This window comes from Mustela putorius, unplaced genomic scaffold, assembly GCF_011764305.1.
Source record: "Mustela putorius furo isolate JIRA1106 unplaced genomic scaffold, ASM1176430v1.1 tig00000450_pilon_pilon_pilon, whole genome shotgun sequence".
NCBI classification, from domain to species: Eukaryota; Metazoa; Chordata; class Mammalia; order Carnivora; family Mustelidae; genus Mustela; species Mustela putorius.
The window spans coordinates 19,455,046-19,472,017 of NW_025421385.1; positions in this window are offsets into that span (position 1 = coordinate 19,455,046).

Consider the following 16,972-nt stretch of genomic DNA (forward strand, 5'->3'; position numbering starts at 1 on the left):
CACATGGCTAATTGCTAAATGTAGCCAAAACTGTTCTTGTAAAGTGGGAAGGTTCTTTATAGCTATGTGTATATTACCACTATCAAAATAAATACAGACACACAATGTATGCAGAACTCAGTGCCAACTTTTACCAAGGAACTCATTGTACTCACTCTTTTTCAAATTAAAAAAAAATATATATATATATTGATTTATTTATTTGAAAGAAAGAGACAGTGAGCAAGTTAGGGGCAGAAAAAGAGGGAGAAGGAAAAAGAAAAATCGCAAGCAGTCTTCCTACTGAGCATGGAGCCAGTGTGGGGCTCGATCTCAGTACACTGATATCATGACCTGTACTGAAATCAAGAGTCAGGCATCTAACTGACTGAGTCACCCAAGAGCCCCTATTTTTTTTTTTTAAATTTTTATGTGCTTATCTCCTATGCTAGTTCATGAATTCCTGGAGGGCAGGGTCACGTTGAATTCAACCCGGACTTAGAACCAAATACAATATTTGAAATATGCATAGTTGTCTCTTAGTAATTGTTAAATAAAAATTGATCACTTAGTGGTATCTGAGTTTTTGCTGCATTTCAACTGATTATGTGTTGATTTTCCTTTAGTTGGTGTAAATCTCCTCCAGACTTTTTGGTGAGCATAAAGGAATTAAAGAATAGTTCAGTTTTATTTATGTCCCTAGAAAAGAATGTTTTCAACAACCAGATGGGAGAAAAGAATGGGATAAAAGCAAGAAGTTTGAACCTTTTGAATTTTCTGCCCTTTAATGTTCAAAGAAACTGATACTTTAAATCTATTTCCTTACTTTGAATGCTTGAAAGTAAACGTCAGTGTTTTAGGGGAGGAAGCATCTTGTTCTATTTAGAACTTCTTTTCCTGCGCAGGAAGCTGCTTTTTTGCTTTTTCCCCCCTCCCAGAGAACTTTGTTGTATACCAACAGACCTGTGTCTGTCTTTTACAATTTCCTAACTCTTCTCACTATCTGCATTTTTACTTCAGGATCTTCTGGGAAATCATACTAGTTGGTTGTGATGTTGAAAATGCTCTCTGCTTCGAGTTTCTGGTACAGACGGTCAGTTCCCATAAACCATCTTCCTCATTTGATCAAACATACCCACTAGAGGTGACAAGGGGGCATCAGGATTTGTACAATTCTCTTCATGACACCTAGTTCCATTTTCATCATCCTTCAAGTGTGAGTTATATGTATTCATGGACAGAAAGATAAGAAATTATGTTTACACTTATGTAAGACAAGTCATATTAATGTTAAAAGTGTTTTAGAGGGCAATGATAGCTAAATAGACTTCATCCTGTGAGGTTGTCTATAAATATTCCCTGATCTGCAAAGAACTGATAAGTGAAAATATTAGTCTTAACTTGCTGGAGATTGCTATAGAAAAACTGGCAATGTGAGAACAAATGTTATTAAATAAATGTCTAAATGCACCAGATATTTTTAAAGACATTCTGTAGAGAAGGAATAAAAATCAATTGTTATTTCAAGTCAAATGCCGTATGAACACAAAACAGGTACCATAGCTTAAAATAACTCTACTCAGGGCTCCTGGTTGGATCAATGTGTTAAGTGTCTGCCTTTAGCTCAGGTCATGATCCCAAAGAATCCCTATATTTCATGAGTAACTTCTCTTTAGAAAATAAAAAACACAAATATATCAAAATTAAGGAAGTTGTAAAGGTTTCAGGAACCTAATAAAGTTTTCAGTTATTGTTATTGGACTAAAATTTTCTTAAAGATTTTATTTATTTATTAATGTGTCAGAGAGAGAGAGAGAGCACAAGCAAGGGGAGCGGCAGGCAGAGGGAGAAGCAGGCCCCCTCAGCCCCACAGGGGTGGGCGGTGGGGAGACTCAATCCCTGAACCATGTCATGTGACCTGAGTGGCTGATCCCTGCTCAGCAGAGAGCCTACTTCTCTCTCTCCTCTCCACTTGTTTCTCCGACACTGTCTCTGTCTCTTTTTCAAAATAAATAAATAAAAACTTGAAAAAACAATTCCACTCAATTAATTTTCTGGCTATAATTGAGAAATGCTAAAAGTTCAATTTTTATCTTCCATGTATAAGAACACATAGATACCTTGATGTATTTTGGATGATAACCAACAACGTTCTGTCCTCAATGAAGTAGAGGTAAATAAATACAAGACACATAGTTTCAAATATACACAAGGTATAGTTATCTTTTTGTTGATAATCTTGGCCAGGAAATTCATGTTTCCAAGCCTTTTCAAAAATCATGCAAAATAAAATCAGTCTGCACAGGCTTGGAAACAGTCGAAATAAAGCTGCTTAAATAACAACAACAACAACAAAAAACCTGATTAAAAAAATGACGAATTGTGTTATGTATGTCACTTATATAAAAAATATTGGTATCACTACTTGTGATGCCTTGTATTTACACATTTATTTCATAAACTTTTTTTAAATGATAATGATACACTTATTATGGAGTTACTCCTCTTCCCCCTTTAAAACGATTAAGGCTCAAAGAGGGTAAGTCCATGATCCAAGATCACACAGCTAGAAAAAGAAGAGCTAAATTTGAGCTCCATCTTCTGAATTTACTATATCTAGTTCTCTCTCATGAGCAACAACTAAAATACTTGTTTTTAATATAAAAATGGGAAAATAATCCTCAGAATATGGCAACAGCAAGTGTCCTTTAGATATGCTGAGCATCTTTGCCTACTGGCAATCTTTAACTTTACTCATCCCCCATACTCTTGCCTCATTCATCATTTCATCAAATCACAGGACAAAAAAAGATCCAAATCTCTCCTTTTGTTTATGAGAAAACAGAGACTCAGAGAAACAAATCTATTTGTTTTAGATAACCAAGGTAATCACTGGAAAACTGCAAATAGAATTTAGTTTTTCAGTTCCCATTTGTATGATCTTCTTATTGTCTTCCTAGTTAATCACATAATCATTCAAAATTATTTATTGAAAATACATTCACTGGGGCACCTAGGTGGCTCAGTCGTTAAGCAGCTGCCTTCAGCTCAAGTCTGAACCCAGGATCCTGGGACAAAGCCCCACTAGGGCTCCCTGCTGGGCAAGAAGCCTGCTTCTCCCTCTCCCACACCCTCTACATTCCCTCTCTCGCTATGTCTCTCTCTGTCAAATCAATAAATAAAATCTTTTTTTAAAAAATACATTTACTGAGGTGGTAGAACAATTTTATCATTTTCTCTGACTTCTAGGTATCTTATAATTCAACTGGAAAGATATAAAGATATAACATAATTTATCAAATAATTATCATTGACCATAAGTTCACTGACCAAGGAAAGGCCAATGAAGGGTTGAATGGGAAAGGAATCCTAAGTGAGGGAAGTTGGGTCTTAACTATATTATATCTAAACCCTCATGATGGGTGGAATTCTGGTGGAAGATAGGGAAAAAATAATATTTTAGGGGAGGATAACAGTCTGACCTTAACCTGTATGCCATGAACTTTTATAGATGTTCCATCAAATTGTGAACATTTATTAAATTCATTATTGCTGCAAAATACAGGGTTTGGTGGTTACTATTATATGGGATATTGAGCTGAATAGGACTAAGCAGACAAGATGCTGAACAGCCTATGAAGGATGTCAGAAGTGTGGCTCAAAATTAAGCTAATACCAAGTAAAGACTGCTTTTTCCTCCTACTTATAAGAGCTTTGCTTTGTGAAAGTAGAAGAGAGAGAAATCAGGGAAGGAAATGGTTTCATTCAAACAGCAGCAGTGTGCATGACAACTGAGTAAAAGAAAAAAAAAAAGAAAAAAAAGAAAAAGAAAAAAAAAAGCTATATCTTCTTAAAGATGCACTGTGCCAAGGGTGATTATCTAGGCATTACTGTTGACTTGGTTATCTAAAACAAATAGATTTGTTTCTCTGAGTCTCTGTTCCTATAAGAACGCTACCAAAAATAATAATATATAAACCTTGGTTGCAAAAATAAACATTTGCTGGTCTAACAGGAATGCCCATGGTGACTATTGGTAGTCAGTAAAGAAATTTGCCTGGATGAAGTGATGACCCTGAATTAACACGGAGGCAGAAATCAACTACAGCTCAGACCGAGGAAAGACTGTCAAGCACACTCACCGGATTCGTTGGGATATTTGTTGTTACTTTTGGTAGAGCTTAAGTTAAAATAGAATTCAGTCTCATTTATTTTCCTAAGTTTCCTTTAGAGAGAGAGAGAAGAAGTCAAGAAAACCAAGAATAAATTATTAAATATCTAACACTGAAAGAAATGAGATAGATAGAGATCCTTCCTGGATTGGAATGTTAGCATGATTATAGCTAATTTGACACCTATCTAAATAAAACAACAATTTCAAAAACTGAAAGAACCCTACAGTTTTTTAATACTGTGATTTTTTAGTATATTTGTTAAAAGTATGGACAACAGATAAATATATCTTCACAGAATTAAGTAACAAAATTTCTACCATTTAGGACATGTTGTAATTAATAGTTCTTTCAGCTAAGTTCATTTTGTTAAAAATGTTCTTAGCAAAATACTTGGCTGGAAAAAGCCTCATAGTCGAATTCTTTTAAATAAACCAAAGGAAAGGGACACCTGGGTAGCACAATCGGTTACGTGTTTGCCTTCGGCTCAGGGTTCTGGGATAAAGTCTCATGTCCGGTCCTTGCTCAGCAGGGAGCCTGCTTCTCCCTCTGCCTGCCACTCCCCCTGCTTGTGCTCTTTCTCTCTCTCTCTCTCAAATAAATAAATTTTAAAAAATAGATAAAGGAAACACTTGTGTTTTAAAATAGAATTAATAACTCATATGACAAAATTTTATTGAAAAGAGTTAATAATTTTGAGGTAAAAAAAAATCACTGAAAATTTTAATCTGGCTACAACCTAGCAAAAAGAAATCATGAAGACGTGACATAAAAATATACAACTAAAATAATAGAAGATGTGTGTCAAGTAAAAATGTGAAGGCAGAAAAGAAAAGAACAATACATTTTTATTCCTAAAGTGGAGTAAAGGAAATTTGGTGGTAGTTGTGATGTTGGTGGTGGGGTGTTTGTGTGTGTGTGTGTGTGTGTGAGAAAGAGAGAGAGAGAGAGAATATCAAAAGAAAAACAACTAACCAATCAGCCCTTATTTAAAATAATTTATTTGAAATAATGGCAATAATGGCATTCAACCTCAATGGTAATAGGATCGTGGGGTTTTAAATGGAAACTCATACTCTGTGTGGGTCACATACCTTCTTTCAAATTTAACATCACACAGTTGTGGATTAGTAGTGCTGTGAAGATTTGGCATTGCATAGTTCATTATAACAGATTCATCAAACTATGGATCGAATCACACCTGCAGTTTTTAAGAATATTGTATATTCTATAACTTGTAGATGTGATTTGGGGATACTAAGAGATCCAGAGATACACTCAATACTCAGATACTCAAATACACTCAGTAAACACAGTGCACAGTTGTTTTATGGATCCTACATACTCACTTAAAAGAGACTGAAGTTAAAAAGGAACTTGAAGAGTAAAAAAAAAATAGGAGAAAAAATAAAAAAAATAAAGTTAGTAAAATGGAGTCAATAAAATGATGATGGTGTAAGAAAATAATGAGAAAAGGAAGAGTGAAAGGCATATAGGTACATCCGAGACAGAATTCCAAGAGTGTGAGAAGACAGATTTTGTGTGCAAGCAATAGGACACTGGTAATTGATATAAAAACAAAACAAAACAAACAAACACACACCAAACAAACACAACAAAAACAGAGTAGGCTGGTAGATTCAAATGGTTCTTCCCTGAATCTGTCTGACTGAAATTAGAACCCAGGGTAAGTTATGGTCAAAAACAATGCACTTTCCTAAACTGGCATCATGTATATATTTCTTAAAATCCATTGATCTCAGCCTCTTAGCTTGTTAATTGTGAAAAAGGAAGAGGCAGGAGATGAACAAGAAAAAGAAGTCCCAGAGGATACTTACTCCTTCTCCCCCTGTTTGGCATCTAATGTTACCCATTTCATTCAATTATTCATTATCAAATTGACCAACTAACTGAGACACCGGGGAGACAGCAGGGTGTCCCACCACATGTGTTTAAAAGAGGGAAAAAGGAACAGGAAATGATTTTCAGTATCTCCGTTTTAAGCAACTAGAACACTTCAAAATAGAATTAAATTTTATGATAGAAGAAAAAGTTTGAAGCTTGACTCTTTGAAACACTTTTCAAATGATTATTCTTGACTCTTTGCCTGAACCTGCAGAGGCTAAAATACTCCCAGCAATTGCTTCAGGCTGCCTGAGATCATTTCTGGCTAAAAGTAGATAAGATGGGTGCAGCAGTTTACGGATACCCTACTTCTATGTTAATAGGGTTATAAACAAGAAAAAAAAAATACTCCCAAAGCCCGTGTTTTCACAGGTTATAGGAAACCAGGCAAATCTCAGTCTAGACACATAACTACTATATTTTCATTTCAACTTCTGACTCTTCCAATTCAGTTGACTACCGGGCTGTCTTTGATAAAGTGGTGTTGCTAGGCAACAAGGGTAGTCAGTGCTGCTCACTTTGCCACTGTGCAAAAAAGCATTTACAAAACCTGTATTTGTCTATAAATACCTAGTACCTATCACTGTCTTCCTGCTGAGGATCACAAATGATAGCAAAGCCTATTAATAATATTTAACAAATGAATTTTGAATTTGGATGAAAATGATTCTGAGGAGGAGTCCAAGGGCTTTGCAGACAACGAAAGAGTCTATTCCACAAAAAAATTGGTTAATAATCCCTGGCCTAGAGACAATAAAGAATTATATAAAATCAAAATTTAATTTGGAAGTTCAGAAAATTTGGCTGTCTAAATCAGATGTCATCCACAGGTTTGGCCAATTAAAAAAAATATTATTAGCGTAATGGAAATTCTCCATCTGTCTACCTGAGGGAATGTACCCAAGACCAACGCAGAGTTATAATTCTAGATCGTATCTGCTTGTGTTTTAAAATTTCTGCCAGTGTTTTCCTACCACTGTGCACTGCATTCCTTCTTGATATTTCAGACAAGATTATTATATCATGTACTACCTTCAAACATTTATGTTATTATATTATATCTCACTACTTCTTTTGCTATCCCTGCCACTTTTTGCACCTGCCAATATCAACAGTTTGTTTTTTTCTTTGTTTGTTTGTTTGTTTGCAGGGGTATATTTATGGTAGTGTTAAGGGTATTTTTAGAAAAAATCATGAACAAAAATTAAATTCATTACCTTCAGTTCATTGAGATAGATTTTAATTGACTTTTTGCTTTTTTTTTTTTTTTTTTTTAAAGATTTTTATTTATTTATTTGACAGACAGAGATCACAAGCAGGCAGAGAGGCAGACAGAGAGAGAGAGAGAGGAGGACGCAGGCTCCCTGTCGGCAGAGAGCCCGATGCAGGGCTCGATCCCAGGACCCTGAGATCATGACCTGAGCTGAAGGCAGAGGCTTTAACCCACTGAGCCACCCAGGCGCCCTGCTTTTTGTTTTATGAGTCTCATTTCCATATAGTTTAGCTAATTATAATCTCACTTCATGACACTCTATCATTGGTCTGTTTATATGAAGCTATTCGTTTTCCCACTTAATTCTCTTCCACGTTTAGGAACCCAATCTAATGTGTTTAATGTAGACTTCAGTATGAATGTAATCTTAAAAACTATCTATATGCATGTCTACATATCTATATAAATGATTGTTTCCAATATGCTACTTTGTTTTTTTTAAAGTAATGTTGTGCTCTATTCTTGTATTCTTTCTCATTTTCTTCCACACGACAGTGTGCACTTAGCACTCACTTATAGTGAGATATAAGATGCACATACATACATATATACATATGCTCACCAACTTCAGTGCTTTGATTGCTGCATATTATACTGTTACATATTTCCACTGGATGAGCTTCCCAACCCCCCCAGTAACTGCTCCGATGAACATCCATAACCATGTTTACCCATGGACCTGTGTGTGAAAATTCCTGCGGGCACACTAAGAAGTAGGATTGCTGGGTCGGAAGAAATATGTTGCTGTGGCTACTTTCCAGAAAGGCTTCACTTGTTGATGCTTTCTCTGATCAAGTCTTGTATTTCCCCATATTCTTTTAAAACAGTATTAGTGAGCATTTAATTTTTTTTTTTTTTTTTTTTTTTTTTTAGTTTAATGGAGAAAAATAGGACACCATATGCATTCTCTTGTTGGCACAAGGAACTTGTGATGAATACTGGTGTTATATGTAAATGAAGATTCACTAAATTCTCCTGAAACTAATATACACTGTATGTTCTGTATGTTGACTAACTGGAATTTAAATAAAAAACTTGAAAAAAATCAGCGTATCATGTCATTCCTACACGGAAGCTATTTAGGTTCTCCATTTGTAAGTTGTCTATACATTTCCTTGGGCCCTCTTTCTATTGTGCCCACCATCATTTTCTTGCTAATTAATGAGAATCCTTTGTTAATTTTAGATATTATTTACTTCTCCGCTTAGGCATCACTAATAACTTCTTCCAGTGGGTCCTGTTTAACAACTTCATCTTGGTATTCTTCATTGAATAGAAACCATTAATTTTGATATGGTACAATCACATTTTTTTTTTCTTTTTGGTTTGGGCTTCTGCATTTTATTGAAGAAATTTCTAGTCCAAAATCAAAAGAAATCTACATTTTTTTTACTATTTATCTTATAGTTTCACCTTCTTATTTAGATTTTTAATTAATCTATATTTGACTCATCTGTTTTTGAAAGGTTGAATTTTATTTTTTTTTATATAGAAAGCCAATAAGTAAATTTAATGAATTTAAAAAAATCTATCCACTCCACCTCTGATCTGTGTTGTCACCACAATTTACATAAATTGATCTCTTTCTGGGCATTCTTGTTTTCCTTGGTTCTATGTATCTTTTCCTGTACCAGGAATATACTTTTTTTTTATTACTATGGGATAGTACGCATTAAAAAGTGATAAAGTAAGCTCTCTTCTTTCCTCTTCTTTCTCCAAAATCTCTAGGAGGAAAAAATACTCATTGGCTAGAGTTTTTTCCTTCAATATAAAATTTGTTATATTTGAATGACTCTGAAAAACAATATATAAAAACCCTTTAACACTGGCTTTACTGAATGCCAGTGTGGAACTGGTCTGTGTTAGAACCACTAACACTTGGTCTTTGATATATTTGAGAACTAGAGACTGGCAGTAGTCCTTTCATGTTTCATTCACAGGTCGTCATGTATCTCTAAACTCAGCCAGCAAAATATTCCTCAACGGGCTCCATGTTGTCCATCACGGCTTGAGAACTTAATATGACATGGAGATTTCATTAACACGCAGCCAAAATCATTTTTTGATACCCTATTTTCTCTCTCTGTTGATCTTACTCCTCATTTTTATCTCTACTAGCAAAAAGTACAAATGGTCCTGACTTAACTATGGTTCAGCATAAGATTTTTTAACTTTACGATGATGGGAAAAGCCATATACATTCAGTAGAAAACGTACTTTGAATTTGAAATTTAGATCTGTTTCTGGGCAGTGACATGTGGTATGATCCTGTCTCAAGACGCTGGGCAGAGGCAGCAATTCAGAGCCCCGTCAGCCACGTGATCATGAGGGTGAACACACAATAACTGACACTCATTCTGCACCCATATAGCCATTGTGTTTTTTTGGCTTTCAGTACAGGATTCAATAAATTAAATGAGATATTTAATACTTTATTATAAGAAAAAACTTTGTATTAGATGATTTTGCTCAACTACAGGCTAACTAAGTGTTCTGAGCACATTTAAGTTGGGCTAGGTTAAGCTATCATGTTCGGTAGGTCAAATGTATTGAGTGCCTTTTCAATTTATAATGAATTTACCAGAATGTAGTCCCCTTGTAAGTCAAGGGCATTCTTTGTATGAAAAAATTTAATAAATATAAATCTGTTATATGTAATAGATTTTCCAATGTAAAAAAAAAAGCCTGTTTTATAGATAACAATAAAAAGGAAACTGTATATTTGTATAATGTTTTATAAGTTTGTATAGTAGAACTTTATTCCTTGCTTGTTTTTAATGACAAAACTCTGACTTGAGTGGAAGAATTGTCATTATCGCAAATTATAAAGGAATGATCGGAGGCTTAGTGTGTTTTCTTACTATACCTAGACCATACAGCTGAGTGAGAGGCAAAATCAGAATTGGACCTCAATTCTCCCCGCTTTTAGTGTGCTGTGCCTCATGACCCAAGCCATGTTCTGATACCGTTTCATTACTTACATTGGCAGAAAAACCTTGTCTACTCTAGAATATCATGTGAGAAACAGCTACAAGCCATAGTTGAATAAATCTGAATTTACTATAATTTTCATTGAACCAAAGCTTTTGAATAAAAAGGTAATTATGCATAATGATTTTAATTTTGATTTATAAAAGAATATACTATGATACTCAGGCAAACTGAATTATGGTAACAAGCATTAATAAACATCTATTGGCAATATTATTCTAATATTACCAAGTATTCATTCTCTGTAAATCCTCTTTCCCCCCCATGGCTCAGTTTATATCATTATAAGTTCTCTGTATTTGAACAATTATGCCAGATCTACTTGGCATTTATAAAAGCTTTCCCTTGTGGATGAAAGTTGGCAAACACATGTTTTGAGACAAATGTAAGAGGTACTATGGCATTTGTGAGGCTCATAATATTAGAAACATATGATCACTGATGGCAAACAGACTAAGAAAAACTAAAAATGTGCACAACATGCCTCTGATTTTCTAAAACTGTGATGTGGGAAGATTGGAAAGTCTTGATTTGTTGCCTCTACTACAAATATATATATATATATATATATATATATAAAATTATCTCCACATTTTTGAGAAAGGGAAAGGCTTGTATTGTCTGAAACATGCTAGAACACTAGATGAAAGAAAGCTTAAAGGAGTAGATCATGCTACCTGCTCTTTATTTATGTTTTATGACAGTCTATAAATTAAGGGACCCAGCAATATAGGTGAATGACTATGCAAGACAACACATGCAACCTATTGAGAAAACCTAGCAGTCTTTTTTATCTGTTTCAAATGAACTACATTAAACACTGCTGGCAACTTGTGAGGATCAGATCATCAGGATTCTGCAAATCACTCAAGCTTGAAACTGTAGTGGTCTGCAAATGGCTCCTTTCTCCATATTTATCTCCCAGTGACAAGTCCTGGCTCCTGCATCTCTGCAGTAGTCACTCACTCTCTCCACTATTAGTGTTGCTGTCTTAATAACTCTTACCCATAGTATTTCCGTGTCCTACTAATGTAAGGGATAATGTAGCCTCCTGACAAATCTTACCACAACACCTGCAATCTAGTTTATGTATTACTCTCATGCTAATTCTATGCAGAACAAGTTTACTGAAGACTTTCCCTTCCCTAATTAAGATTTGTGAGTTTATGAAAAGCCCAAGGATGACTTTTGTGTAGCCTGATTTTTATGCTGTGCTTCAGGTAAGGATGGATGGATTTTAACTGATCACTAGCCTCCACACGATGTGAGGCTTTTAATTTTATTTTATTTTTTTTTTTTTTTTTTTTTTTTTTTTTTTTTTTTTTTTTTTTTAATTTTTTTATTTTTATAAACATATATTTAATTTTAATTGTCCTTCCTAGCAACTGTAGTTCTTCAACACTGAGTGTTTTCTTTGTGTCCAAAGGGAGATGATCCCATCTACATCTTGGTCAACTTTTCTTCAACTTTTATTATATTTAAGTATTTGAGAGCAGGGCATAGTCCTGGGTATAACAATGGGAAAATGAGGAATTTACAGGCTTTCTTTTCTTTGCACAGTTCTGGTATGCACAAATTTCAGTAACACCAGTCCTCCTACAACACTGCTCAAATTTCAGTGATCACTGCATTAATTGCCAGTAATTGTATTAGATACAAACTTAGATAGCTCTCATAAATCTAATAGATACTCTTAGATAGCTCTCATAAATGCATAGTCCACAAATCACTATGTAAATAACCAATGTGATCATGATCAGGGACCAATCACTTCACTTCTTTCAAAGTCTTTCAATGATTGATCAGTGCACATTTGTGATTCGGTCCATCCACAGACAGCAAAGGGTATTATTACATTACTTCCTTGTCTCTCAAGTGTAAACCTAAATGACATTTACAAAAATGAATGATCAAAAAAGGAAAATTGACCAACCGAGATCAAAGCAGAGCAAACAAATGAAGAACAATGGTGTTGGAAGTAAAATGCAAAGTGGGCATAAGTGGAGTTATAGAAGAAATGACTGACCACAAGAATGAAGACATGACCCCCTTCCAAGAGTCTAGATGTGCAGCCAGGAGAAATTAGTAATGAAGAACTTATTGATGTAAATGGAGGAGCTGATTGTGACCAAAAGGATGAAGACATCCTAGAGGATGTTATGCTAGTAAAACACTTCATTTTAAAGGAAATCTTAGAAATACTTCACAGTATTGAAAGCACAAAGGAGAAAATGCCAAAAGTATATTCAAACTTGGAAAGAAATATGACAGTTCTCAAGGCTTAGAAAAGATAGTAGCTCTGTATCCTGTTACATGACAGGAAAGGAAGCACTGTTTAAAGAACAATTCTTGATACTTTTTTTTTACAAATAAATAAAAAACACTCTAATTCTATTTCTAATTGTTTAAACTACAGTGTGTTAAGTAAATAATAATTTGCCCTTATTTTCATTTTTGAAATATACTTAAAGCTTACATAGTATCTGTAATATTTAGACAAAATTTTTAAAGGTCACAGAACAGTTAGAATTTCCCCCTTTGATTGTTACTAAGACCCTAGCCAGCACATACATATACAGGCATATGAACATACACATATATATGAATGCTTTTGTATGCATGTGGTGGTGGCATATCTGTATATTACATCCAAATTATAGATCACTACAACAAAGAAATGCCATAAAAATCAACACTCTTTAGCAAAAAGATTATACCATCCAAATTTAATTGGTGATACTGAGAACTTACCTTTTTATTCAAATGTTTTTCAGTAGACTTTTACAGTGGTTATACAGCCAAGTACTGAGCTCACATCTTTCTGGCAAGTTTACCTCAACCTCTCTGGCAAGTGCACATGTGATGTGGGAAGATTGGATAGCATAGCTGTGAACACTCTAGGGTCCTGCTGTCAAAAAGAATGTTAAATGGTTCAGCGGACAGTGTAATTCAGCTGCTCATATTAAAATACTGTAGGTGTGACCATTGGCCTCCCAGAAATAGGCTCCTTAGCATATTTCTCCTCATGTAATTTTATATCTTGTTTGTCCTTGTGTCTTATAGATATAAACAAGCAATGTTCAATAACAGAGTACATACTGCAAGCCATAGTGCAACTAAAAGATAAATTTTCCCTTGATATTGAGACTTTGTAAAGCAACATGTTGCCAAACTTTATTTTCAAGGGCAAGGCTACCAAATGTTATTCGTCTGTGTATGCATAGGCAACTTGAAAAAACAAAACAACAGACAACCATAAAACCTCTTATAGTACTAGTAATCTTGTCCACATATATGGTGACTACTCTTTAATTGATGAATTTGAGAGTAGATATTCAAATTATTCAAATATTCTTGGTAACAGAGTTACTTTACATGTGTCTTCAAAGATGAGCAAGTTTCACAGAAATGCAAACCAATAGCATTGCTTTCAGTATAATTCTTAATGATTTACAAGTTATCTTAAGTTGTTCTTCATGAAGAATGAAATTGTAGACCTCAGGAAATGCAGTGCTGGTTAATGGGGATTTCTGGCTGAAGGAGAAGATCACCAGATTTCAGAATGTACTATAAATAAAAAATGTTCTTTAACTTGAAGTGACTACTATTTCGAAGATTTATGTGGTTTAGGAACTTTTGCCCAACTTTCATGAGAAAAGACAAAAATTACCTAACTGGATCAGATTCATTCTTAGCCACATGGGTTTCTAGTATGCTCTAAAGAGGTTTCCTCTCTAATATCATCCTTAAAAAGTGACATGTTCTACCCACCCCAGCACTTACTAACTTACTCTTCACCTGTCATCCCTACAGTTACCATCCAAACATGGTTGAATTTCAGGCTATATCAACACCTGACAGCAAAAAGATCCTTCACTCTATAAAATACATTTTCATAATTTTTATTTAATTTATCTCTCAAGGTTTCAAGGGATAGGCCCTGATTTACATCTTCCAGACTTGCTAAAGGAACTTTATGCTTTTTTCAAAACATGTCATGGCAGCAATCAAATCCTATTTGACACTTAGTTTAATAAGTGATTTACTAAATTTATGGTTAGCTATTGAAACCGTTTCCCATTTACACTTTTAACATTTGCCTTGACAAAGCCCAGGAAACGTGAATTTGTTATGAGGCAGTCAAGAATTGTCATATAGAATTGGAGTCAGCAATCCTGACTCCATCGATTAGTAGTGGGGTGATAATTGTTAAATTACACGAACTCTGTGCCTTACTATTTTGTTCATAAAATGGGCACTACAATAATAATTTATATTGTATAGTGTTGTTGAAAGGATTAAGTTAGGGGCCCCTGGGTGGGCTCAGTAGGTTAAGCCTCTGCCTTCGGCTCAGGTCATGATCCCAGGGTCCTGGGATCGAGCCCCGCATCGAGCTCTCTGCCCAGCAGGGAGCCTGCTTCCTCCTCTCTCTCTCCCTGCCTACTTGTGATCTCTGTCTGTCAAATAAAATAATTAAAAAAAAATCTTTAAAAGAAAGGATTAAGTTAGATGACACATCTTTTTATACTTGGCGGCATATGATAAACACTAAAATATTATCAATTGTTATTTGAACAATGGTATAATTTACCAAACTTGGAAGTTTTGTCTGGGACAAATGTTAAACCAGACAGTACATGGGACTTAGAATAAAATTGTCCCAGGAAAACTAGGATGTATAGTAACTCATTATTATAGTGTTGTTTTGATTACTTTTACTTAAGGCAACTGCGATTGACATTTCTACCCACCCATTCTTTTTGTTGGTGTATCTCAACCTATGCAAGATGATAAATATGAAAACAGTTAGATGGCATTAGAAAGGAAAGTGGAATCGCTATAATGTATCCACAATCTCCCTGGACCCCTGAGAAAGCAGGGGGCTACTTAAGTGGAGTGGGTCACACCAGCAGTACTATTGACATGATGATGGTAGTAGCTCAGTACATGTCCAGTTCAAATATGGGCAGCCTATTTTCTAGACCTGAGTCATTTATTATCAACCTTCCTATTCTTTTCAAAGCTTTCATTACCATTGCTTTTAATTACACATGTTTAGAGCTATGAAAGTCCAGAAGTAAATCATGGTATGTGAATTCTGATAGTCATGTGTTTTTTCAGCTAAACTCAATGGCTCTCGTGGAAATAATTTTTCAAAGTGAAGTAATTATTATCCATAAACCCCACTTGCTCTTCAGATTAAACATGTTCTTATTTTTTATAGCTACAAACTCTAGAAACATGATGGCATTTTTCTTCCTGGAGCTAGAAACATGTAATAAGAAACAAAGCACGTTTATGCAACAATGCTGCTAGCCGCTGGATTATGTCAGAGTTCCTTCATTTATTACTTCAGATTTACCAATCATTATGGATTTTTTAAACTAGCTTTCAGAATTTGAACATATTTTGCTTCTATAATAAGAGTATACTTCAAATAGGTGGATTAAGAAAATGAAACCATACATTCACAAATGACAATTGAGGGCAAAGGGTGTTTAGTACTATGTTTAGCTCTAGTACTATGCGGGTAAATGGATGATAATTGAGGGCCAGTGTGCAAGGTCCTAGGGCTGCCTGACATTTCATCCACTATATCAGGTTTTGCAGTGGAAGAAGCGTGACAATTGTATTTTTCTGACTAGTGGTAGGAACCATTTTCATTACTGTGGTAGGCTTATCGTCAGACTGAGACAAGGGGAACGGGAACATCAACTAGTGTTTTCATTCAGCCTCTCCAGAGTTTAGCATTCTCGCCTTAATATAGGAGAAATGAGTAGGTAATCTTCAAGACATACAGTTGATCTCTAATTCTGTGTTTCTAGGGCCTTCTTCCTAATTTAGGAGAAACTAGTCATACTCAAGACCAAGAAGTCTGTCAGTGGCATGGTGCGTAAGAGAAAACTGAAGGAAGAGAGAAAAACTCCCTTATTTATAAGAGTCAAAATCAAAGCCGTTTTTTATTCATACAGCATCTCCACAAAATTGTACCTATGCTCAGAAATGTTTGCAATAGGGATCCAAGACATTTATACCTAAGATCAGGGTCAACCGTGGCCACAGTTTAACACTTATCCTGAGTTCCTTTTAGTACTAAGCTCTCGACTACATAGGTTCTTTTGTGTGTGCATGAGAATCCTTCCCCATCTCAGAATCCTGGTGTTTCCTAGAGCCGCTCAACGCTTCTGCCTCTCTTTCTCAGGTTAACTTATTAAACAATTATGTAGACAGTCTGTTTTTCACTACAATATGAGCAATTTAGCTTTAATGGAAGAACTGATGAAGTCTGTTTCACCTAGGATACAATAAGGTAGATTGGTCCTGCTGGGTTTTAGAAGACTAAGAAGAAAGGGGACTTCTCTTTCCTTTGCAATTTCAACATATCCTTTTCTTTAAACCTCTGATCCTAGAGACTAAGCCTTCATTTTATTGTTAAATAATGTCTTATTCTCGAGCTTCTTAATGAAATGCCATTATCCTGACCTGTCTTTCAGAATCACTAGTTGTGTGGCAATTATCCTGAACATATTTTTGAATTCTATTTTAATGCCATGACGATAGAATTTCTTATCACTCTGTCTCTAAGTTTTTGCCAAATCCTCCATGAGTCTTCATATTAGTAACGAACTTAAACAAGCAATCAAAGATCTAT